This window comes from Alligator mississippiensis, chromosome 7, assembly GCF_030867095.1.
Source record: "Alligator mississippiensis isolate rAllMis1 chromosome 7, rAllMis1, whole genome shotgun sequence".
NCBI classification, from domain to species: Eukaryota; Metazoa; Chordata; order Crocodylia; family Alligatoridae; genus Alligator; species Alligator mississippiensis.
The window spans coordinates 32,756,548-32,782,218 of NC_081830.1; the positions used below are offsets into that span (position 1 = coordinate 32,756,548).

A 25,671-nucleotide genomic window follows, 5' to 3' on the forward strand; every position below is an offset into this window, starting at 1 on the left:
TGCTGATGCATGATAAAGTGCGGTTAGCTTTGTTGATGATTTTGTCACACTGACGACTCATGTTCATCTTGGAGTCCATTATGACTCCGAGATCCCTTTCTGCTTCTGTGCTGCTGAGAGGGTCACTTCCCAGCTAGTAGATGTGCTAGATATTTTTGCTCCCTAGGTGCAGCACACTGCACTTGTCCTTATTGTACTGCATCCTCATCCTATTGTGTACTGCCCGCTTTTCTAACCTGTCCAGGTCTGCCTGCATTCGTTCCCTACCCTCCGGAGTGTGCACTTCACCCCACAATTTAGTATCATCTGCAAACTTGGACAGAGTACACTTCACACCCACATCCAAGTCACTGATGAAGATATTGAAGAGTACAGGTCCAAGGACTGAAACCTGAGGGACTCCACTACCCACATCCTTCCAGGTCAATACTGACCACTCTCTGGGTGCCACCACTAAGCCAATTTGCCACCCACCACACTGTGTAAACATCTATGTCACAGCCTCTTAATTTATTTATGAGAGTGGGATGAGATACCGTATCAAAGGCCTTGCTAAAGTTCAAGAAAACAACATCCACCTCTACTCCTGTCTCTAAGCATTTTGTGACCCTGTCATAACATGAAACCAGATTGGTCAGGCATGATCTACCTGCTATGAATCTATTCTGGTTTCCCTGCTGCATTATTTTTCCCCCGGCCTCCCACAAATATGATCCTTCATAATCTTTACAAAGACCTTTCCAAGGATGGAGGTGAGACTGACTAACCTATAATTACTCGGATCCTCCTTCCTCCCCTCCTTGAAAAAAGGGACCACGTTGGCCCTTTTCCAGTCCTCTGGGACTTGACCTGAGCACCACAAGCACTCAAAGAGCTGTGCCAGTGGTTCTGCTATGATACCGGCCAATTCCTTCAGTACTTTCGGATGCAGCTCATCCGGGCCTGCTGACTTGAACACATCCAGTCCAACCAAGTGACTCTGCACCAGATCAGCATTGGCAGTTGTTGGGCTGGTGTCCCTCTGATACCCATCTAGGAGCCCATTAGGAGACTTATCTTGAGCCCTGTTCAGGAATACTAAGAAAAAAAAACCTCATTGAATAGCTCAGCCTTTTCCCCGCTCTCTGTCACTAATTGCTCCTCCTTGTTCAATAGGGGTCCTATGCTGCCCTGCGCCTTCCTTTTACTCCCTACATACCTACAAAAATACTTTTTGTTGTCTTTAATTTGTGTTGCCAGCCTCAGCTCTGTAGTTGCTTTGGCCTTTCTAAGTGCCTCCCTGCAAGTGTGGGCCAAGTATGTATAGTCCTCCTTGGTAGCTTCCCCCTGCTTCCATTGCCTATACGCCTTCTTTTTTGCCCTTAGGCTCCCCTTGATTTCCCTATTTAGCCAAGGAAGTTTTTTGGTTCCTTTCCCCCTTTTCCCTCAGACTGGGATTGTCTCCCTCTGTGCCCAAAGGACTGCTTCCTTTAAGAACGACCACCCTTCCTAGCCTCCCATCTCACCAATGCTGTTCTCCTGCAGTGTGTCATTGACTAGACTCCTAAGCACTGATCTTAAGCTACACTGAGATTCCAGCAGGACTTCCTCAGCAAGAGGTAAAAGATGGTTCAGAAGAATGCACATGAAGATTTTCCCTGCTCTGGAAAGGAGGGTGATACTTTGATAATTCCCAGACTTAGCTACTTTCTTGAAAACAGAAACAATTTTGGCATTCCTCAGGTCCCCAGGAATCTCTTCATTGTGCCAAATTAAAAAAAAATAAATTTGTGAAACTTCAGTACCAGTTCCTCACTGCCAGCTTGTATATTTCAGCAGGTATGCCATCTGGTCCAGTAGTCTTGTTCTTGGTTTCCTTGGTGGCATGTCACATTTCTTGTAGGAGAGAAACATTGGCAAGAGAGCCCCTTTCCGGGTGTTGGGGGATGGATTTAATGGTGGCATCCGTCACAGTCAACTCATGGTTCACAACTGCCTCAAAGTGCTCTTTCCATGTATCTTGGATAGATTCATTGTCTTTGAGGAGCATCAAAACATCCTGTGATCACAGGGAAGTAGGACCATGGGAAGCTGGACTGTAGATGGCTTTTCTTGCCTGAAAAAAGCTATGTATGTCAGGCTTTTGATCTAGTATCTCATGATATCCATGGGAATCAGGAAGGCCAAAGCAGGATTAGAGCTTAGGCTGGCAACAAAAATTAAGGACAACAAAAAGTCCTTCAGGTATATAGGGAGCAAAAGGAAGGTGCAGGGTAGCATAGGACCCCTACAGGACAAACTAGGGCAATTGGTGACAGAGAGGGGGGGCAAAACTGAGCTCTTCAATAAGTTCTTTGCATCTGTATTCCTAGACAAAAACCAATACAAATCTCCCAGTTGGATTGTAGATAGACACAGTAGGGACATCAGCCCACCAATTGTTAGTGCAGACTTAGTGAAGGGACACTTGGAGGGCTGGATGTGTTCAAATCAGCGGGCCCGGATGAATTTCATCCAAGGGTGCAGAAGGAATAGGCCAGTGTCATAGCAGTGCCACTGGCACGGCTGTTCAAGTACCCATGGTGCTCTGGTCAGGTCCCAGAGGACTGGAAAAGGGCCAATGTGGCCCCTATTTTCAAGAAGAGGCAGAGGGAGGAACCAGGAAACTATAGGCCGGTTAGTCTCACCTCCATCCCTGGGAAAACTCTGGAAAAAATCGTTAAGGATCACATTTGTGGAAGCCCAGCAGGGAAAATAATGCAGAAAGGAAATCAGCACAGGTTCATTACAGGTGGATCCTGCCTGACTCACCTAGTTTCTTTTCATAACCAGGTCACAAAATGCATAGACGCAGGAGTCGAGGTAGATGTCATCTACCTAGACTTTTAGAAGGCCTTCGATACGGTATCTCATTCTGTTCTCATAAACTGACAGGTTGTGATGTAAATGACAACACGGTCAGGTGGGTGGCAAATTGGCTTAAGGGTTGTACCCAGAGAGTGGTAGTGGATGGGTCAATATCGACCTGGAAAGATGTGGGCAGTGGAGTCATAGCTGACTCCAAGATGAACATGAGTTGTCAGTGTGACAAAGTGATCAACAGGGCTAACTGCACTTTATCATGCATTAGCAGATGCATGACAAACAGGTCCAGGGAGGCGATGCTTCCCCTCTATGTAGCACTGGTCAGGCCACAGTTGGAGTACTGGATCCAGTTTTGGGCATAACGCTTCAAGAGGGATGCAGAGAATCTTGAGAGGGTTCAGAGGAGGCCACTCATATGATCAGAGGCCTGCAGGAAAGGCCCTATGAGGAGAGGTTGAGGGATCTCTTCAGCCTTCACAAGAGCAGGCTGAGAGGTGATCTTGTGGCTGCCTATAAATTTATCAGGGGAGGGCAGCAGGGAATAGGAGATGCTCTATTTACTAGTGCACCCCCTGAAGTAAGTAGGAACAAAAGCCACAAATTGACAGATGGCAGTTTTAAGTTGGACATTAGAAAGAACTTCTTCACAGTAAGGGTTGCCAGAATCTGGAATGGGCTTCCAAGGGAGGTGGTGCTCTCCCCTACCATGGGGGTCTTCAGGAGGAGACTGGACAAGCACCTAGCTGGGGTCATCTGACCCCAGGGCAGGGGGTCAGGCTCAATGACCTACTGAGGTCCCTTCTAACTCTAACATCTATGAATCTATAAATCCATGTGGGAAAACTGGAAGGTTGTGGGCTCAGATGCTTGACGGTTCAGTGGGTAGGAAACTGGCTAGAGGGTAGGACCCAGAGAGTTCTCATGAATAGATCTGTGTCTTTCTGGCACAAAGTGGCCATTGGTGTCCCTCAGGGGTCTGTACTTGGACCGGTGCTTTTCAACATTTTTATCAATGATTTGGATGGGGGAGTGAAAAGCTCACTGGCCAAGTTCATGGATGACACCAAGTTATGGGGCAATGTGGCCATGCCAGAAGATAGGTTACAGAGATAGGCAGACCTGGGCAGGCTTGAGAGAGGTGCAGACCTGAACCAGATGAAGTTTAGCACTTCCAAGTGTAAGGGGCTTCATCTGGGGGCAAATAACCCTCAACATACATACAGGCTCAGAGGTGACAGCCTGACTTGCACCATGGCTGAAAGGGTAACGATTGACCATCACATGAACATGAGCCATCAGTGATACAGTGGCCAGCTGGGCAAACAACATGCTGGCATGCATCAACCGATGCATCTTGTGTAGAAGTAAGGAAGTGATACTCCCGCTATACTCAGCACTAGTGAGATCGCAGTTAGAGTACTGCATCCAGTTCTGGGCACCGCACTTCAATAAGGACATGGAAAAACTTGAGAGGGTCCAGAAAAAAGCCACCCAAATGACCAGGGACTTGCAAGGCAAGCCATACAAGGAAAAACCGAGGGACCGGGGCCTCTTCAGCCTAAAGAAGAGAAGGTTGAGAGGGGACTTGATAGAAGCTTACCACTATATCAGAGGAGTGCATCAGGAGCTCAGTGAACAACTGTTCACTAGGGCACCCCTAGGGAAGACCAGGACCAATGAATATAGACTCCTGGAAGGTCATTTCAGACTCAATACCAGGAAAAACTCCTTCACAGTGGGGGTGTCTAGACTGCAGAATAAACTCCCTCCAGAGGTGGTGCAGTCACCTACCCTGGAGGTCTTCAAGAGGAGACTGGACAGTTGCCTTGCTGGGGTCACTTGACCCCAGTTGTCTTCCTGCCTCGGGGGGGGGGGGGGAGGGGGGGGGGGGAAACGGGGGCTGGACCCAATGATCTGCAAGGTCTCTTTCAGCTCCTAACAATCTATGAATCTGGTCATCATCTCACTCAGATCTGCAATGTTGATTTATATCTCACTAGTTCCCTGGAGATGATGATAGTTCTCTCTGGTTATTCATCATCTTGGCTATCCATCAAGGCCCAAACTGTCCATGATGTGAAAATCATTGTCTCCTTATGATGTTTTTGACCACAAAGTGATCCCACTGGACACGGTTACCCAGCCAGGAGTAGATAAGACAGCCTAGATGGGCACCTTTTCTAATTTCTTTCCCCATGTAGAGTGAACAGAAGGGATCCTGAATAAGACTGCTCAGTCATGGTAGCAGCTGCCATATTCCACTCCTGTCTCAACCTAGTGCAAGATAACCACCAAGTTATTGCCACCCATGTACAGATTCATGGCTGAAGACTGCTTGTAACAGGCATCACTTCCAAGCCAAGTTGTGGCCCGCTCACCTGTTCCTGCGGCAACCGCCCGCCTTCTCGCCCGCCACGCCTTTGATGATAATTAGTTCAATTAAGATGATAATTAAGCGGGAGGCTGCCCATTGACTGCCCCGATGCCAAGGGGTGCTCTGCGGCTCCAACCTCCCCTAATACCGCAGCCCAAGCCTCGCAGATGTAATTGCTGTCATCTCTCTTCTGCCCCCTTTCAGGGACTCCCTAGGCTGCCCCCTTTCTGGGGCTCCCTATGCCCACACTTGGGCTCAATTGCCCCTCTCTGGGGCTGGGGTCTACACCCCTATAAACTGCGCCCTCACTGGCATCTGGCTGTGCCCCGCTTGGGCTTACAACATGGCCCCCTTCCTGGGCGCTCGCCCCACCCACGCTGGGGCTTCAGAAATGCCCTTCCCTAGGGCTGGGGTCTATACACCCCGTATGCTGCACCCTCCTGAGTGCCAGGGTCCCCGCACTCTGCTGCGGGTCCCTATAAGCAGGTTGCCCCCTCACTGGCGCCAGGGTCCTCACTTTATCGTGAGCCCCCCTATGAGGCCTCCTCCAACCCCTAATAGCCTCACCCAAACCACCGGTTCAATGAACAAAACAAAGCACAAGCCCCTAGGCTGAAACATAACTATAAGCCTCCTGGCTACAACCACACTGCTCCAACATCTTGGGGCTGACTCTCAAGCAGTACCTGCGGTTGCTTCTCACATCTCTCCCCAAGGAGCTCCTGCCTCTCTGGCTACCAGCAGGGAACTCCCAGCCTGGCCTCAGCCCTGGGCTTTTATAAGGGCCAGGCCCTGCCCCCTTCTGGCCAGCTGACTCCCATTAGTTGCCCCAGCAACCTGCAGCTGTGCCCATTATGTTCAGCCAGGGCGCTCTCCCTGGCAGTTTTCACTCCTTAGGAGCCAGGCACTGACGTGCCCTGCGACACTGCTGGATTCGCTAGTTCTGTCTCCATCCCTACTCACCCATCACTGCAAAGCTTTTGAAAGTTGGTACAGGAGAGCATGCTGTTTTCTGCAGTAGAAGCCTGCGCATGATTTTGTTGAACATGAGGAAGCTGGTACACGGAAACAGCAACCACAGGATCTTGACAAGGTGGAGATCTGGACCCAGTGTCAAGGGAGAACCCAAGACAACAGGAAAGCTCCATCTTCCTGCAGCTTTCTTCCATCTTTTCAGCCATTGAGATACTGACATTTCATCTGATCCACTACTGAGGACTTGGGGCCAGACTATTATTTAACTGGAACCTCCCCTCAGGCCGGCTTGCCATGGGTGACCCTGCCAGGAGTGCGAGACTCTGGGTGACATATAGTTCTGAAGATCATTGGGACACACAAGCCTCTCCACCACTACAAGATCTCAGTCCATGAGGAGGTTTGCATGTAGTGCTACATGCAAACATTCCTGTTCCATAAACTGAAGCTTTCAGGGGTAGCTGAGCCTGTTCCAGTTAAGGAATGTGTTGTGGGTCAAATATGGGGAAGTTTAATGGGCACAGCTCCAGGGGCCAAGGGTAGGTAATGATACTAGCTTCAGATAATATGGTCAGTGAGAGCCTGGAATACAGTTCTTGTTCTTGGTAAAGTGCCTGCAATTTGTATAGGGCTGTTGTTCTCTCTTAATTATAGCATGTAACAACAAGCATAAAAGCTTTCAGGACCAGAAAGGGAACCTCCTGAGTGGCCCATTGAAGGTCTGCAGAACAATTCCCTCACCGGTGTAATTATATACAATGTAACCGATCATTGTGACCTTTGAATCAATAATACTTTCAGGTAGCTAAGGAGGAGAATGACTGCAGCTTGTGAAAGATGTTAAAGACAAAGATTTCTTCTGCACTTAGGTGGCTTCAAGAGTGAGATCAGTGAGATTCATAATAAAGGCCAAGTTTTTAAAAGAATAAAGGGTTGGATTTGCAAATGCTCCCTGTAACAGGAGCCTGATTTTCAAAATAGCTTGACATTAGGACTTCTAGGGGCTTTTGCAAATGACTCTTATGTGGTGCCTAAGTGGGACCCAAGCAGTCTTCAATACCTGGTACCTGTGCGAGCTATGAGATTTTAAAAATTGGCCTACAGCTATCAGGTAAGAATTAAGACCTCCTAATTTTTACTGTCTGCTGTGGCAATATCTGATGTCTGCCTCTATAAAGGCAAGGTCTGTGTTTAGTCATTCCTACATTTTAGACTGCAGTCTCCAGCTGTAGCTGAGTCTGATCCAGCCAGGGAATGTATTTGAAGACCGATTATTGGGAAGTTTAAAGGGCACTGTCCAGCGGTCAGGGGCAGGTAATGATAGCAGCCTCAGGTAAAGCGAACAAAGGCAGACTGAAATGAGTGATAGCAACAGTTACACTACAGATTGAGACCTGCAACACCAGTTGAATATGTCAGGCTCGATACAGCCCAGGGATTTTCTCTGTTTTTGTCTGAAGCACAATATTTTGTTTGGAATGTGGTAGAGACACGTCACTCAGGATGGATGGATTTGTCTGACTTCCTGTCAAATTGAGATTTATTCACAGAAATCTGTTTTGCCATAAAAACTAAATGGCAACTTTTCCCCCTAGGGATTTGGCTAGTCAGTGTCAACGTGAAGTGTCAAGTAGATGCGGGGGGAAGGGCCCTGCCAGTTGCTTTTTGGGGATTGGTGCTGTTACATGAATGGTTAAATAGCAGGGGAATCTATAAAAGTCAAGCTCCCTCTATACTTAACCAAGCCTCAGAGTGCCTTGCTACAGGGCCCTATGTGGAACTGTGCTTTTCATCCCACCCTTCAGAAACCATCTCTGCTCCTGCAATATTTTTCATGTTTTACCCCACAAAAGTTGAAATCCTGTTTTTTTCACACATTGAGGACAGACTCTTTAAATATTTAACAAATTCTGTTCCCTCAAGCCAAATTATTTTCCTGATGAATCCTGCCCACAACAAGGTGCTAATGTGGCAGTGGGTCCTGCAGACCCTGGCAGTAATCTGCTCCCAGTACAGGACTGTAATGTGCAGGATAAGCCTGGAGAATGCTTCCCATCTAATTTACCTTGCTTTGAAAGACAGCAAGGTAAGTTCCTCCCTTTAGTGCCACAGCGCTGAGTGGAAGATCAGAGGGAACTGGCAATGTTTTTCTTCGCTTTTGCAGAACCAATGGTAGCTGATGCGGCTGCCTAAGGTGTGAGAAAGCAGGCTAAGGAGATGGCACAAAGCCAGCCTCAGGCAAAAGGCAGCCAGAAATAATGGAGAATACAAAGAGAAAAAATTCTCCTCCTATCCGCACTGCAAAAAGAAACTCCCTGGGAAGTACAGTGCTGTACAGATGTCCAGTCCCAGCAGAATCAAATTAGATTCAGGTCTGGCCCTCCTCTTCCTCAGTGAGGTTGGATCTGGACCCCAGCCATGACACTGATTTGACTCTCGGATCTCACATCTAAAAGCTTCAGAGACATTTTAGTGTCTTTCCGTCTGGGAGGCCAGCAAGAGATTGTCCTTGATAATGCCCTTCTGCCCTGGTTACAAAGAGGACGGAGCTGGACTGTTCTCAGTGGTGGCAGATGACAGAAGAAGGAGCAATGGGCTCAAGTTGCAGCAAGGGAAGTTTAGGTTAGATATTAGGAAAAACTCTCACTAGGAGGGTGGTGAAGCACTGGAATGGGTTACCTAGAGAGGTGGTGGAATCTCCATCCTTGGAGGTTAAGGCCCAGATAGACAAAGCCTTGGCTGAGATGATCTAATTAGGTCCTCCTTTGACTAGGTGGTTGGACTAGATGTGACCTCCTGAGGTCCCTTCCAACCCTCATTTTCTGTGATTCTATGATTCCAAGTCCTAGCAGACACTAGCTAACACCAGCCAGTCACTTCACATGAAAGTAGCATACAGCATATGGTTGTAAAGTTAAAAAAAAAAGAAAAGTAAAAAAAACTTGTGCCTGTAAACTGATGATATATATTCCCAATACCCTATTTTCCCTAAAAACAACAAACAAACAAACAAAAACCACCCCATGGAATAAATGGTAGAGACATTCAAAACAAATAAAGCTTGTAACACAAGGCCCTGATCCAGACCTGAGATTTCTGGGTGCTACAACAAGTAGCATCATTGCCTTCATCATCAACACTTTCAGGCAAACATTCTGCAGAACTCAATAGCCCAGACAGCATTGAAGCCAAGCACTATTGCTGGATTGGAAAGAAGTCTGGGACAATGTTGATGAATAACCTCAGCAGTTCTGAATTTTAAGATGAAGATGACTGGTTCTTCCCATTCAGAGAGTGATCTGGTAACCACAGTATACAGAAATGGCTTACTGCATATTATCATTGCAGCTGTTCCCACATATTTGATTGCCCAGTTGGTGCTTTACAATAAAATAGGGTCCTCTACCTGCAGAGCTTCTGAGCTAAATACAACAGCAAGGTCTGAGCCAACACACACCAATAGAAAACAGGCTGGGAAGGAAGAGGAAGGCCCATGGTAAGAGTAATGTAGCCATGTAACCATAGATACAATACACATTGGTCCCATTACACGTTTTGTATTCTTTTGGTTACCTTTCCTTTCTGTTACATCTCATAAGTACAAATTGTACAAAACTGAATAATTGTCTTTGCACATTACGGAGATTGTTTTTTTAGTCCACTGCATAAGGTTAGATATTGAGAAAGATGACCAACAGTTCTGTTCTGGTACAGTAAATCCTATATTCCTATCTTCCTATAAAGACTTCAGATAAAAAATATCTGTTCTAAAATTCAGGTATAGAGTACATGATCTTTTAATGCTGTTGAGCAGGTAGAAATGAGAAACATTAATGCTGTAATCCAAAACTTACAGTACCTGATAAGTAATTCTCATATTGTTTGCATTATAGTTGCCTATTGCAATACTTGTCTGCTTACAAAAGTATCTTGCAAAAATACTGACATATTAATTTTAAATAATGTTCTAGTGGTATAGAAATGCAGGTTTCAAAGTCCCAGAAATTAAGCTGTGGTTGGTGATCTTTATGGGGTTTCTTTTGTAGTGAATTCATCTAAATATATTACAGTGGTTTATTCTTTTCACTCAAGTCTCACTTACATTGCTTTCCAGGACTGCGTGCAGCATCTAAAACTATTCCTCATTTCTATTAAAGATATTCAAAATGATGCAGGGAGTAGAAGTTTGAGTTAATTACAAATTATTCTCAATTTCACTAGCATTTTATTAACAAATCCACATTAATCTAGTATTAAGGCAGGGTGGGATTATAGGATTTCTCTCATCTGAAGCTTGGAGCAAGGGAATGTATATAATAAACCTACCTATTCACTTGACACAAAGCTGTTCTATCAAATTTACCACAACATGTAGCATCCCCCGCTCCTCTGTGACATACATATGCAATCATACATCATGAAGCCTGTAGTATTCCCAATGAAATACATATATATATGTATTTCATATATATATACAATATATATCCCTACAGAAAATGTGTCAGGCCAAAAGTCATGGACCCAAGACCCTTGGCCATGAGGACTGTAAGTGCCTGCTCCTATGCAGGCGGGCTTTGTCCAGTCCAAACAATAGCACATAACACAAAAAAAAACCCACAACCCAAACACACAAGCAAATGATCAAATACAAACCTTTTGCTTTTCTCCAGGCAGCAGAAAAAGGCCCTTTAACCTTTCCTAGAAGCAAGCTCCTCTCATTTCCAGTCTGCCTCCTGACCACAAACTGCTCTTTCCCCAATACAAGCTCATTTAATTATCAGCTAATCAACCACAACTGGGCTCCTACTCCAGGGTTCTTTGCCTCAGTTCAAGGGCCAGATTGCAGTGTTACAGAGACTAGTTCCTGAAAATGTTACCATGTTGTTGATCTGTGTGGCCATAGCTACAGTGTTTATAAAGTGCCATAGCTCACTGGACTCAACAGAGTTACATTATTTTCCACCCGCCAAAGATCTGGCTTTCTATCAGTTTATATAAATGAAGATGTAGGTTCTTCTTCTTTTCTTGTCCTTTTCATAATCTAGATTTTTATTCCAGAACCGTACACAAGTGATGGTTCTTTCCATTGCTGCAGTGAGCTCCACCTTTGTACAGGTCTCACCCAAGAGTCAGAAAATGGCCAGGTGGTCCAGAGTCAGCATTTCACTGCACTCACATATATTCACCTCATTAGAGTAGCCCCACTTGATCATGTTTGTTTTCGATTTTTCAGTTTGCATGCGCTGGCAATGTGGGCATCCCTAAATTGGCCAATCTAGATCAGCCGCTCTGGAAAGGTCCTTCTAGGGTTTCACGTCCATTTTAGAGCACCTGATTGCATGTAATCATCTATAACCTCACCGTGCCCTGTCAGCTGTCATGGTCAACAGCACAACACTGGTCACTAAATTCTTTCGCGCTTTAAGCCATTTAGTCACTTCTGTGACATCATAGAGGAGACGCCTGGGGTCTTCCATCTGCTGTGATCTTTCTGTTTGGCTTGCTACATTTCTTCTGATATCAGGTGGTGCAGTGCCAGCCAGTAAGTACAGGCTATCCTTTATTGTTGGCTTTAGACATCATGTTATTTCACTATAGCTGTCATTCAGACCTGGGTCTAGTTTCTTGGCATAAACGTATCATTCCCAGACTGGACATGCATACTTTGCAGTGGAGTAACACAAGGCAATAACAGTTGTTGGTAATGTAGCTGGATTTGCTCCCTATTTGTGAAGTATGTTGTTGTGGGTGCTTTCCCTTTCATCTTCTCTACATGTGCTTTGAAGACAAATGTTCGGTAACCTCCAAGGACATAGGGTTCGTGTGGTTAGTGGGATTCTGTTCCAGGTAATGTTTAATTATTGCTCGGCTTCTCTATGGCATAGGTGAAAAGCTGTGACCTGTGTCTCAATTGGGTTGGCACAAAGCTGGTTCTTATTGTAGTAATCTGAGAGGCTGCTCAGTGCACATGCTAGTCTGTTCTCAACAATGGCAAAATCCTTCTCTTGTGATGTGATCCATAGGTCATCCGCATATACAAAGCTCCTCATATTACTCTGTATGGGTTAGTCATTGGTATACGTGTTAAAAAGGATCAGTGCTAGTACATTACCCTGTGGAAGACCATTTTGTTGTCATCTCCAGCAGCTCCATTTTTTTCACAGTTCTACATAAAAGCATTTGTTCTCCAAAGACATCAGATGAGCTGCACTAGGTGATAGTCATGCATCATATCATAGACTCTGGTAAGCAGGTTTTGGTGGTTGACTATGTTGTGTGCTGTTGATAGGTCTACAAACACAGCACCTGTTATCATCCCTTTTTTAAATCCATCTCCTATATGCTGAGCAGTGTTTAGTATCTGGCTAGTGCAGGACTTGCCTGGTCTATATCTGGCTTGTTCTGGTATTAGATGTTGTTCGATATGAGGTGAACAGTGATCAAGAATAAGGCATTCATAAAGCTTGCAAAGATGGCACAGAAGTGACACCAGCCTAAAGTTCACTGGGCCAGGGGCATCCTTCCCTGATTTTAATAGAGCTATTACATGGGCCCATCACCATAATTTAGGTATTCTAAGGGTTGATGAGCAATTGTTAATGAAGTGTAATACCCATAACTTGGTACTGTTGCTTATGGAGCTTACAGAAGCAAGAGCCTCCCAAACCTCCCCACTCTTTTTTTTGTATTCCAGTGTGCCAAGTGGGGAAGCAGGAGTAGGCAGTTTCCCACCCAGGGGCCCAACTGCCTGGGGTGCCCTGTTATATACAGACCTTTCACAGTCACACTGGAAGAAAAGGAGATCTTTACTTACCTCTCTGCTCCTTGGCAAATCTGTGCAAAGTGGCTTGGGTTCACAGCCACCACCTCATGTATGTGTATACTGCCTCCTGTTTGTGCATGCGTATGTGTCCTTTTTTGTGTCTCCTCGTGGGAGGGCATAGGTAGAGGGGGGGCATAGGTAGAGGGAGAAAATATTATTAGTGGGGGTGGGGGGCTGAGCACCTGTGTGCAAGCATGCACACACATACTCCCTCCCCAACAGGTAAGTCTGTGGGGAAAGAGGTGGCAGGAGAGGGAAGGGGTATGCAGGAGGAAGATCAAGGCCCCCACAGTTTGGACAGGAGTGGGGCAGAGGCAGGAGATGGGGCTGGTGTGAATGGGGCCCTGGCCAGGCTGGATGGTAGGACAATTGGAGCCTGAGCAGCTCATCCAGAGGTGCAGAGGGGCTCCTGCCACTGTGCGCACCCCAGTGGAGGTCCTGGGGGGCACGTGCCCCCCAATCTGTACACAGGGCAGAAGCCACTGCTGCTGCAGCTGCCTTGAGAGTGCATCTCACTGCCAGATGGGCAGGGAGCATGGCGCAGCCCAGCTGTGGCAGGCATGTAGTGTTGCATGGCTCTCAAGGCAGCTGCAGCGGGGTGCAGAGCTCAGTGCACAGTGACAGCTACCTCCACCCCATGCACAGATTGGGGTGCATATGTGTTCCCCCCTGCCCCACTCTGTACCCCTGGACAAGCCGCCTGGGCTCTGATTGTTCTACCACCCGGTCCAGCCAGGGCCCCATTCACCCCAGCCCTAGCCTCTGCCCCACTCCCTCCCTCAATGTGGAGGCCTCAGTCTTCCCTACCCCCAAGCCCTTTCCCCTTCAGAGACTGGTATTTTCCTGCCATATTACTAGTGATCCACATGCTGGGCTGTGATCCTGGCTGTGTGTGCACCCCTCCCCACCCCTGCTGCAGCCACCCAGAGCCTGCGGCTGGGCTGCCTTGAGGCCCTACCCATTACCCCACGTTTTGGGGGACTGAGCCCCATTAGCCCCAGCCTTCCACCACCTATGCATGTGTGTGTGTCGCCTCTTATGTGTATGGCTGAATGTCCCATCTCATGAATGTGTGGATCATGTGTTCTCTTTGACATGTTTGTAATTTCCTGTATGTATATGTGTTTCCCTTCCTGTGTGTTTGCATGAAAGTTTTTAAAAATAGCAAAAGAAGAAGGAATATCACTCTTATTCTGCTAAGAATTCTTTTTCCCTTAGAAAAGTAGTTCCTTCCTCGCTTCCTTTCCCTTCCTAATATTTCACTCAGTCTTTGGCTCCTTACCTCCAAAGCTTACAGCTTTGCCATGCCCTACCTATTAGGCTATGTGGAAATTCCACCTTCTACTGGCCATAAAGAGGTTACAGTGGAAATTTCTCAAGCCATCTTAACTGAAGAACAGCTTGCCTTGGGGCTGATCCTTAGACTTTCCAATCTTTTTGTCACAGGGTATGAGAAATTGCTGGGTCAATGAGCTTTTTAGAGATAAAGGAGAGTCCAAAACTGAGCTTAGAAAGGGATGTTTCATTCTCCATCTGTGCCCCTGATCTGATGCAGTTATTTTGTATACAAATTCAGAACATGCACATAATGAATAAACTAAATGATAGTGAGAAAATCCCAGCACATTTATTACTAACAAAATAACTGCTTCTCTGAAGCCACCTTTTAAAAATGTTTGGTCAGCAAGAGCAGAAACAGAAGCCCTCTGAGAAGGGTAGGGAGGGTTACTGCCCAGCAATGATCTCCAGTTAGAATTCACTTAGTAAAATCATGCTAACTTCCATATGAAAGAGAGAGAACAAGGATCTCTGTCAAGTCAGTGTACCCTGTGCGGTCCCCACTAGTATCAATGGAATCAGGACCATTCTTTGTACCAAAGTTCATAGTTAGAAAAAACAAGTGATACAAATCACTGTGCCATATTTCGCATAACACTGATAATTCATTGGATCCAGAGGAATGCATTCACCCAGGGATTCTCACTTCTTGTTCATAAGTCATTGACTCAGCTGCTTGGATCTAAAAGGTTGCTGGATACTGAGAGAGAGCACACACAAGTAGCAGTCAGACACCATTGGCTTTCCGTAGGAGGTGGGTACTTAACTGCAATGAAAACTTCCCCTTTAGCTTGCAGCTTACTAGCGTCTCAGGAAGTTCACAGAGCTGGAAACCACAGACAGGCAGACAAATAGATCAATCAATCAGAGTAGGGAAAGGGCATAAATGAATTTTTCTGTAGCTAAATTTATTGCAAGTTTGCAGTCTGCTACCCCCCAGTTCGGCAAGGTGAAAGGTGGCTACAGAACACCACTGGTAATAAAACAAAGGCCTCTTGTAGCCTTCAAGGAACATAATATATCAGACCATAAGTATGCCCAGGTCTGGATCTTGCCCATTCTGTGATCCAAGAACATGGGATTTTGAGCAAAAATCTATATTTAGGGGGAGGAAATGGATATATTTCTTTGGTGGGCTGATTGTTTTTCACCCTGGTGTCTGTCTGGATGTACACAGGGGAGTTGGAATTTTAGCATAAATCCCTGTGAGTTGTACAGTTGGAGCAGTACAGGAGAGGTGTGAAATGAGTGTAATGAATAAACATCCAAAATGTATCATACAGCAATCACGTCAACATATGGGGTGGGGCAGAGAGAGAAGAGTTTGTGTAAATGGAGGGGTGGGATCAATAGGATGGTACTGAAAGCCCTGGGAAAGATTTTTCAGAAGCATAACAAAAGGGTAATTTCAGTAGAGAGTTATAGGGAGAATGCACACTGAGAAAAGTCCAGATGTTCCCTCGTTGCATGAAGGAATGTGGAGAAAGACTCTTCTTGCACTCACATGGCATTGATGCCATCATCAGCTGTTAGGAGAGTTTTGTTCTGTACCACAATAAAGTGCCCTGGATTCTCTGTAACTAGATGCAAATACATTTAAATGCCCCTTTCACCCACCTCTGGCTGGTGGATGGTGCACCATGCTATGCTGTCTCATTCAGGTGTAGCCATGGTAGTCCACGATTACTGACTTTCAGGGTTGATTGCTACATGGTATTGTATGTGGAAATACAAATTGAAGCTGCCAAGGGACGTTTGTTCCCAGGACTTAGCTCCATAAACTGACTCCACACTCCCATCCCCTGAGTCAAACTCAAGAGTTTCTCATCTGCTCATCATCAAAGCCTTGGTATTGGCCCCAGCTCCATTCTCAGTGATTCTGACTTTCCATGACAGCTACATGGAGCTGTAAATCCCTCAAGAAAAATCCAAACATGCACATGCGAAAAAGAAAGTGTGTGAAAGAGAGAGATGGACAGACAGGCAGACAGGGAGAAAGAAAGAAAACAGAGTTCACCTAAGTGCCAGAATGGGAGGCCTCACTGCATAGTAAAGACTGTTTGAAATTTTTTGGGAGCTTAGCATAAAGACATACAACATGTTTACTACTGAATACATCACCTTTACTGTGTAATAAAGGTGGAGTGCACACAGTATGCAGGAGACATATACCATGGTAAGTTATACTAGCACACCAGCTATAGGTCCACTCCCCTAGCCATTTTCATGCTAGCATAGCTCAGTGCAAGTAGGATCCCTCACACACAGTGATAACAAGAGCTGTAATAGTGGCCACTTGGGAGCCAGCTAGCTTTGGAGAGCTGGCCATGTGCCCACCCCCTTACTACAGAGCAAATTACCCTGAAGCAACCGTGTTGGTTATTTGCACCCTCTGATAAGCAGTACACAAAGCCTTAGTGAAGAGGAGCAAGTTACTATGATTATGTTTGAATTTATACATGGTAAGAGCATGCATACAGGCAGTAATCGTGGGTTAGCTCATACACATTAAATCCTGCTCCCTTTTGCCTCATGTAAATTATTTATATGTCCATATCCAATGGGAGGTCTGTTCTTTTAGTGATGTTGGTCCAGACTCCACTCCGACAACTGCTTACACTAAGCCTAACACAATTAGAAACTAAGGTCCAACCCTGAGAGCTACCTTCTACTCACCATAACTTGAAAGCAGAGGCATATAGAAATGAACAAACAATAGGAGAAATAGGTGGGAAACTCCATAAAGCTTGGTTGTTCCAGTTTGATATTAGTCTTTTTGGCCTGTCCTTGTTCAGCTGAGGGCCCAGTTTGAAGTGCTTACCCCCCGGTTCAGCTCAAGCCTTATGCTGTGAAAATCCCAATGAAGACATCTGGGTTCCTATACAGCTGGTACAATAATGCTGTCACTTGTTAGCAGTGCAGGAACCCCTGACGGGAAGTCTCCAGCTTGTGTCATTGAGGAGGTCACATCAGGTGATCACAACAGCCTTAAAATCTACACAGCTGGGAAATCACAATGTTAATTCCAGTCTTTCTACTGAGCTATAATGTCAAGCATCTCCACAGTGAAAAACACTCTCTGTGACTGCCCTTTGAGGAGCCGCTTTGAGGGACAGGGGTGCAGCTTTCTTGAAAAGAGAATTTATTGTCTGCCTGCTTCTTGCCAGGTCTATGCCATCTTCATTTCAGGCTCAATAAACAACTCACCGATGGCAGATAGGGCTGTTCGGTGCTCGGAATAATTGGTAATTTTAAGTACACAAACAAACCTTTTGTGCCTGTCACTTAAGGAGGCCCCTGATAAACGGGACTGCTGAGGGAAGCTGACGCAAATATATGAGATTCCTTATGCCCATCGTGACTGCCAAAATGCTGGGCAAAATACACCATCTGCGTCAGGGTTCGATTAAGTAAATTAATGTTCTGGAATTTTTGTAAATAAAATTGTAAAGAAAAAAAAGCTCGAGGAACTTATTTTCCAATCCGTCATGATTCGCAAGAAAAATGATGGCAATCAAATGAGCCCTGGGACAATAAACAAGTGCAGGCCCCATCCATTCATTACCAGGACTATTTGCATCAAAAAGTTTCTTCTCTTCTTCCCCTGCTCAAACGCTGCTCTGGGCTTTCTGCGCACGGATAGAGATATATACCCATGGGTTTGCCTGGGAGCAGGCAGTAAGGTCCCAGTTCATTCTGCAGTGGGATGGGAGGCTGTGTCACCTCGTGGATGGAGCACTGGAGTGGGATTCAGGATATCTTGACTCTGTCCCTGGCCTGCTGAAGGCCCTTGAGGATATTTTGTTGCCTTTCCCAACCTCAGTTTCTCCATATGTAAAGTGTGCGTGGAGGAAAAGGACTAGAGTATGATTGTTCTGTAGGATGGAAGATAAAGTACTTAGGCCAGCCTGGGTGAAGCAGATGGCTACCAAGCTGTCTCCCCATTGCTGTAGGTCAGCAGTTGGCAACCTTTTAAGGCTTTGGGCTGGACTGACCCAGTTTGGGTTCGAGGCACTGTGACCTAGCCTCATCAGGCATTTTCCCCCATGGCAGCATGGGAAGGCAGCTACTGTTGAAGCTCCCTGCCATCAAATACTGCCAAAACCCCATGTCCACACGCTGGATCCAATGACTCTGTGGGTTGGATCTGGCACATGGGCCATAGGTTGTCAACTCCTGCTGTAGGTGTCTTTTTCAAAATAGGTGTGACCCTGATGATGAGCAGAAACCCAGATCCACTGGGCCTCCATGACGATGCAGGAGCTGTGGGAAGATGAAGGGACCTCCTCATGCAGAGCTCAGTGCAGAACATGTACTTGCATCGTTAGGTTTTCACTGTCAGCACTACATCATTGAATATGATTGTACAGCGTCTAGCACAGTAGGGCTGTAGCCCTAACCAAGACCTTTGTGCACTCCTGTACCAGCAAGATTAACAGCTAACCATACCTGAGACATGTTGAGATCAGAAAGCCACAATGTTCCCGGTTCTGTTTCAGAGCTAGTTCTGCAATTGGGCCCTTTCTTCTTGATACCCAGTGCAGTTTCTGGGTTTATAGAAGCAAGGTGGGTTTTTTCCTTAAAACCCTACAGTGAGTCTCCAGGAATCAGGTCTCTGCTCTGATACCAATTCCTTAGATGAGTCATTTTATCTTCCTGTCCTTCAACTTTCCCTCTATGCAATTAGGGTGATTGTCTGTTTTGCCTCTTTGGATTATAGATTCCTGGGGGCTGATTTCATCTCTCAAAAGATGTACAGTGCCTTGCATAGTAGGAATCTGATCTCATCTGGGGGCCTCCTGTTACTACTTTAATACAAATGGACATTTCAGAGTCCTCTGATGTTAGTATCTCTTCAAAGATCTTGACATTTTTCCTAGAGTTTTTGAAGGAAGGTGGCACTGATGTGTAACTAGATTCTTCCACTCATAAACTTATTCAGGAAAAACAAGATAGCAATCAGGGTTGCCAACTATCAGTAAATTGACTGACTGGCTGTAAGAAAAGAGGGTAAAAATGGCTTTCAGTAAGGGCCATAAAAATATTTTAGCTATCAGTAAAAACACTAAGCCATTGCAGCTTCACTGAAGCTCTGCCAGGTAGAAACCAGCAGCACCACCTGGTGTCTGAGTAGAGGTACAGTACCTTGCAGGGAGCTTTCATCATGTGCTGCTACTGCTGCTGCTTTCCAGGCTGCCCATAATACTTCTGAGTGACAGGCTAGGTTTTTTTGGGGAGGGAGGTGTTGGGGCAGGAGAGCAGGGCAGCATTGTACAGGGTGCAGCTAGGGGCATCAGAGTGTGGGGCCCCTGGTTGGGGGCGGGGGGAGGGAAGGGAACAGCACAGTGTAAAACCTACAATTAAGCAAGGTTGTCAACCAAAGACATTTTTTCAGTGCTAATTTTTTACTGACAACCACACATTTTTATTTGAATTGATGTTAAATCCCTAAATGTGAACCCAGCCCTTCTAACTGGATGCTGGGAGCAAGGCAGGGCCTGGCAGAAGACTTATACTTATGTTAGGTAAACATGCATCAATACAAACTGGTGTCATAAAAAAAGTTTGACCATTGGTTAAAAAAAAAAAGCTTCCAGATTGTCAGTAAAAAAATCTTGGATTGGCAACTCAAGTAACAATATCTAATTTTGTTCCCAAAATCTTGATAAAAGTTCAGGTTGAGGCCCTACCCCCACTGCATCTGTGTGTATTCTTGTAGTGGAGTTTGTTGTAGCTACTTACATTTATACAACACCCTTGTTTGTATTTACATAGCCCCACCCCTTGATTTGGCAGTTCAATACAGTCACCTGACATCACAGGCACACCCTACAGATGTTCACACCTGTGGTAAATCCCAGTTATTCCTCATGGGTGCAGCGTTTTAGTGGTTAATGAGCCCTTTACCTGCCAGATTCCAGAACAGCAGAAAGGGTTTCAATGTGAAATATACCCATGCACCCAAGGCAGTTGAAAGTTAAGCTTATTGCACCATGTTTTATCAGCATCAGCTAAGGTGAATCTGATGACAAGGGAGGTCTCAGCAGTTCTGAATGCTGCTGGGGGATGTAAAGGATTTAGGGTTGGATCCAGAAGCCACTGCAGTCAATGGAAAAACAAAAAACATTGACTTCACTGGGCATTGATTGCATCCATCTTCAGCACACTGGCCACCTGGTTGGCAAATTGGCTCCAGATCCTGACTGCAGAGTCAAAGGCAACATTTGAGGGTGGTGCTTTTGGTGCATTTCTTCATGGATATTTATCCAGGTCACAACTGGACACCTCCTCTCATGAGACTAGAATTTATAGAAGTTGGTTTCAGTTTCTAATTTACAGGCAGCTTTACAGTTTCTGAAAACAGAATTAAAACTGATCCCTGGCCACAAAATAAACATCTCCCTGGTCTACCCTCAAGCTTAGTTCATCTTCAGCCCTCAATGAATACTAAGTGAGCCATGCAGGATGCTTTGGAAGTCAGTACATCTGAGCTGTGGAGAAGTGAACTGGGGTTGAGGTTGTTACAGAGACACTCTACCCTGAATGCTCTGGTTCCCTACACACCTGCCATGCGTATCCAAGGGGCAGTTATTTTGTACAGCTCAGCATTAGAGCAACCACCACCAGACCACACCAAAACTAGATTGCAGTGGAAAAGCTTGACTGGAAAAGCTACTCCTCTCCAGCCAGTGACTGAAGTCCCTCGCTTGCCAAGCTGCATCCTGATTTCTTCTAAAATTGCCATTAATGCAACCAGTCTCATGGCATTAAACAACTCTACACAACATACTGGACAAGACTCCCATGAAAGCCAGTCTCAAAATAACTTGCACCTTAATACAAGGAACAGACAAAGCTATAGAAAAGCAGAGCAGCAGCCACCCTTCAAGCTTAAGCATGTTATTAAGGAATATTCCTTTTTTGAAGTTTGTTGATTTTATTTTTATCATATTTTAACACAAACCCTTTTCATGTTATAAATTAAGTAACTGCTGCAGAAGGGTTATAGGGCTTTTTTTCTTGATGCATTTCCTATAGAGAGATTTTTTAAGTTTCCAGTACAAAAAAAATATTGTGAAAAGCTGTGTTGAATTATATGATACATTGAAATTAAAATGAAATTCCAAATTATCTTGCAGTCAGGGGTTGATGTGGACTGAGTGATAATAAATAAAGGTTAAAAGGACATTGGCAACTCTTTTTTCATGGCTTTCAATTTTTTCCCCTCCCTGTTGTTTGTAAAAACCTCTTAGAAGATTAAAAATAATATTTCTTTCCCTATTGATTTTTTTTTCTTTTCCACATTTGAAAACAGCATTTATTTATTTTCAGTGTTTCTAATGGAACCAGTATTAATGTAGCTTTATTCCTTTCCTGCCTTGCTTAAGCATCAGCACTGCAGAGGGTGTCTGTGCAGTCTGTTAGGGGGAGCTGCAGCTGATCAGCCCTACTGAAAATCAAGACCTCTATTAAGGGACGTAAATAAGGACATAGGCCCACTAGTCAGAAATATTTTGGCCCCACTTTCTTAAACTAGGATTTCTACAGGTCACTTGTTCATAATGTGTGACATTCTTTGCAGCTGGTATAACCATATAATAGAGAAAAAAGGGTTGCTATTATTAGGGTGCAGTAATTCTGCAATACTCCTACGAAATGATCTGGGGACAGATCTGCTGCTGTGTCCAGCTTCTTCTTGGTGCAAATGGGAGGCAGAGGGAAGGCAGCTATGGCCTCCTTACTGTCTGCCCGGCTCCAGCCTCAGGCACTATTCTGTATGCCACTGCAAGGTCATGTCCACAGGGACTGATAACAAGAATTTCTGCTCTCTGCTAGGGAATCACCAGCAGGAAATGGCAGAGGAGCAGGGATACCCGAATATAGCAGTTGATCACAGGATGACTATAAGCCACCAGTGTGATTTTTTTCAGGTAACGTAAGTTAACTCGATGGTAGGATACTTAACCCTTGCATTTCCACTTCTGACAAAATAGCCATGATATCCTACCTGCCTGCTTGGTCCATTGTTTTCATACTTGATATTCCTATGGCCTCTCATTGCTGACTGGAACACAAAGTGCACAGGACCATCTTGAGATTGAGTTGTTCAACTTGGGCCAGGGAAGGCTTCTGAGGCGCTTCCAAATACATATTCTTCAGAAGCATCGTCACAGTTCTAGGTTCTGGACTCTTCAGAGTAGCACTTCCAGACATTCTGACTAAAAAAGTGACACTGATATGTGCTACACAGGGGATTTCCAGCTCAGAAAGGGAAATGTTAACATTATTGTACATGGTTGAGACCCCTATCTAGAATCCTATGTACACCCATGTTCAAGAAAGATGAATTGAAACTGGAACAGGTGCAGTGCAGGGCTACTTGCATGATCAGGAGATGAGAGGACACTGTCCGAATTTGGCTTGTTTTGCCTGGTGATACAAAGGCTGAGGGGAGAGAAAATCACAGTCTATGAATATATTAGAGGTAAGCACCAAAGAAGGTCTATTGAAGGAAGAGGACACTGTTGGCGCAGTAATAAATGGATGTAAGGTAGCTAGAAATAAATTTAGGCTGCAAATTAGAAGAAGGTTTCCAGCCCTCAGAGAAGTGAAGTTCTGCAACAGGTAGGAATGGCAAGGGAAAGAAATCAAGCTTGTGTTTAAGATGGATTTTGATAAAAGTATTACTGGAATAACAGGCCACTACTAATGTAATTGCTTGTAGTAGAAGGAGCCTGGACTCAATAACCCAGAAAGTTCCTTCCAGTTCTAAGTCCTATGTTCTTAAGATTTCTCTTGGAGAAAAGACCATATGTCATCACCTCAGTTGAAAGCATCCTGCATCTAGAATGAAAATCCAACAGCCTGGCCTAATGGAGCTCATTTGGGAACAGCACAAAGGTATCAGCCATGTATATCATTTTTAATTTACTTAAATTAGGTCTGAGGATAGAGTTCACTTTCAGCATCCCAAAGATGAGTATCTATAACAGATCTTAAAAAAAGATTGTCATAGTATGGAAAACACAGGGGGAAAAGCAAGGTAGATTATTTTTCCAATGTCACCTGACACAACTTCCTATTCCTAAAACTTTTGGCTTCATATCTGATTCCTAGTTCAAACATCCATATATCATCAGAGCCCCTGACTGCCAATGCTTAGCTAACCATGACTTCTACAGATTCTGCACCAGCTCTCTGTTTTCACATAATTGTAATATTGTTGTCTCAGCTTGAACTATTTGAGTTCAAGCTACTAATTACTTGACTAAACCTATTGCTACAAGCTCAGCTGTAAAAGCACAAGAAAATTAAAAGATCAAAGTGACTTCATTCTAAGGGGTATGGCCAGGAATTGGGTGGTTGGGGCTTGAACTTAGAGAGTCACAACCCAGAGGGCCAAGATCAATTAAGGTAAGGATCCAGAAGAAAGGCTCCAGACTAGATCAAGGGGTCAGAGGCTGGCTGGCAAGTCATGAGCAAATGGGTCCAGACTGGGGCAGGTGAATTTTTTGTCCCATTGGGAGCCACTGCCTACACTAGAACCCAGATCCATCTTTCTTTCAGGGTAGTAGCCATCTCACTGAGCTACAACCTGGCATCTGGCCCCTGTTAAATAGGTATATGTCCTGTTAAGTAACCAGCTGGGTACTATAAGGACTGCAGGCTTATAAATGAGTAGCCTCACTTATGCAAGCAACTGGGGCCAGCTGGAAGCAGTTAGGCCACTAGCAGCCAGGTCCAATCAGGTAACCAAGCCAAGTAGGGGCTAACTAGCTGGCCTGCTACCCTGACTCTTGACATGGGTACCTTTAGCTTGAGGGAAAGGGAGTACTTATAAGAATCTTATTTGGTGAATAAACTATGTTATGTTCTGATTTTGTTGTCCAGATGTAGTCTGGCGAGAGGTAAGCTGCTTAGACCTGGAACAGAGCCAAAGCCACAAGTTACACCAAATGAGTCTGGTTAAGAGTTGAATTTCCATTGCACTGAAATTTCAAAAATTCCCACAAAAATTGAAAAAAAAAATCATTTTGTAACCAATGGAAAGCAAATTTATTGCCACACACCCAGAACCACCATAACTTGACTTGAGTGTCAAGGAGGTAGTACGTGAAGCACTGGGAAATACAGCTTAGGAAATGAATGGCTAAGTAGCAGTACTGCAGGGGAGGATTTGGAAGTTACTGTAGACCATAAGCTGAAAATGAGCCAAGAGTGTGCCCTTGGTGCCCAAAAAGGGTACAGTATACTGGATTGTATTAAGAGGAATGTCTCTTGCAAATCAAGGGAATTTATTTTTTCTGCTCTATTCAATACTGATGAGGCCTCACCTGAAGTATTGTGTCCAGTTTTGGGCCCCGCAGTTCAAGACAGACATGGACAGATCAGAAAGAGAGGAGAGTGATAAAAATTATTAAAAGCCTGGGAAACATGACTTATGATGAAAGGCTGAAAGAACTAGGATTCTTTAGTCTGGAAAAGAGAAGACTTAGGGTGGATTTTATAGCAAAAACCTGAAGGATTAATATAGAGAGGATGGAGATTTGGGCTTTTTTTCCATAACCAAAGGAGAAATGGACTCAAGCTTCAGGAGAGGAAGTTTAGGCTGGAGATTAGGAGGAACTGATGTGGATGGTCAAGCATTGCAACAGGCTGCTTAGAGATGTTGTAGAATCTCCATCCTTGGGTTGGATAGACACTTGTCTGGGACAGTTTAGTCAGGGATGATCCTGGCATGAGCAGGGACTAGAGGACATTGTGAGATCCCTCCAAGCCCTGTTTTCCTATAATCCCATGAAAAACATATGGAAATGCCTCCTCCTGGCCACCCCTGGCACAGTCCTGAGGAAATGTAGACATGCCCTTTGTTTACACATTCTTGTGAGCTGCTTTATTTTAGATTTCAGAACAGGCTATACTAGAACAGGGGAATAGAAAGAAAATTAAATTAAAATATTTTCATCCTATCCAAATGGGATATTTTACATTGTTCTTGTTTACCCTTTGGTCAAAATTGGCACAATCTTTCAAAGCTGCATTTTGTAATGGAAAATTGTTCTTTTAAAAATCTTTTAGTCAATCACAGGCAGACAAAGTTCTTTGGGTGAATCTGATATCTTTTATTAGACCAATTTAAATAGTTGGAGAACAATTTTTAAGCAAGCTTTTGGGTTCAAAAACCCTTTATCAGGCTAAGAAAGTTTCAGCAGTTGGTGTGTGCTCTTCCTGGATGGAATGAGTAGTAAAGAAGCCAGCGGCTGGGCTGGTATGCATGCAAGATAGGCAGTCAGTGAAGATGTAGATTGAGGAGTCA

General features: G+C 44.9%; 1 long non-coding RNA gene across 1 annotated transcript in view; it reads right to left on the reverse strand.

Annotated features, from left to right (window-relative positions):
- The window catches only part of LOC109283681 (uncharacterized), a 35,900-nt gene extending 24,867 nt beyond the window's left edge, over positions 1–11,033 (reverse strand). The window contains exon 1 of the long non-coding RNA XR_002090953.2: positions 10,847–11,033. This is a non-coding gene — a long non-coding RNA (uncharacterized LOC109283681). The remainder of the gene's footprint in view (positions 1–10,846) is intronic.
- Positions 11,034–25,671: the final 14,638 nt, after the last annotated feature.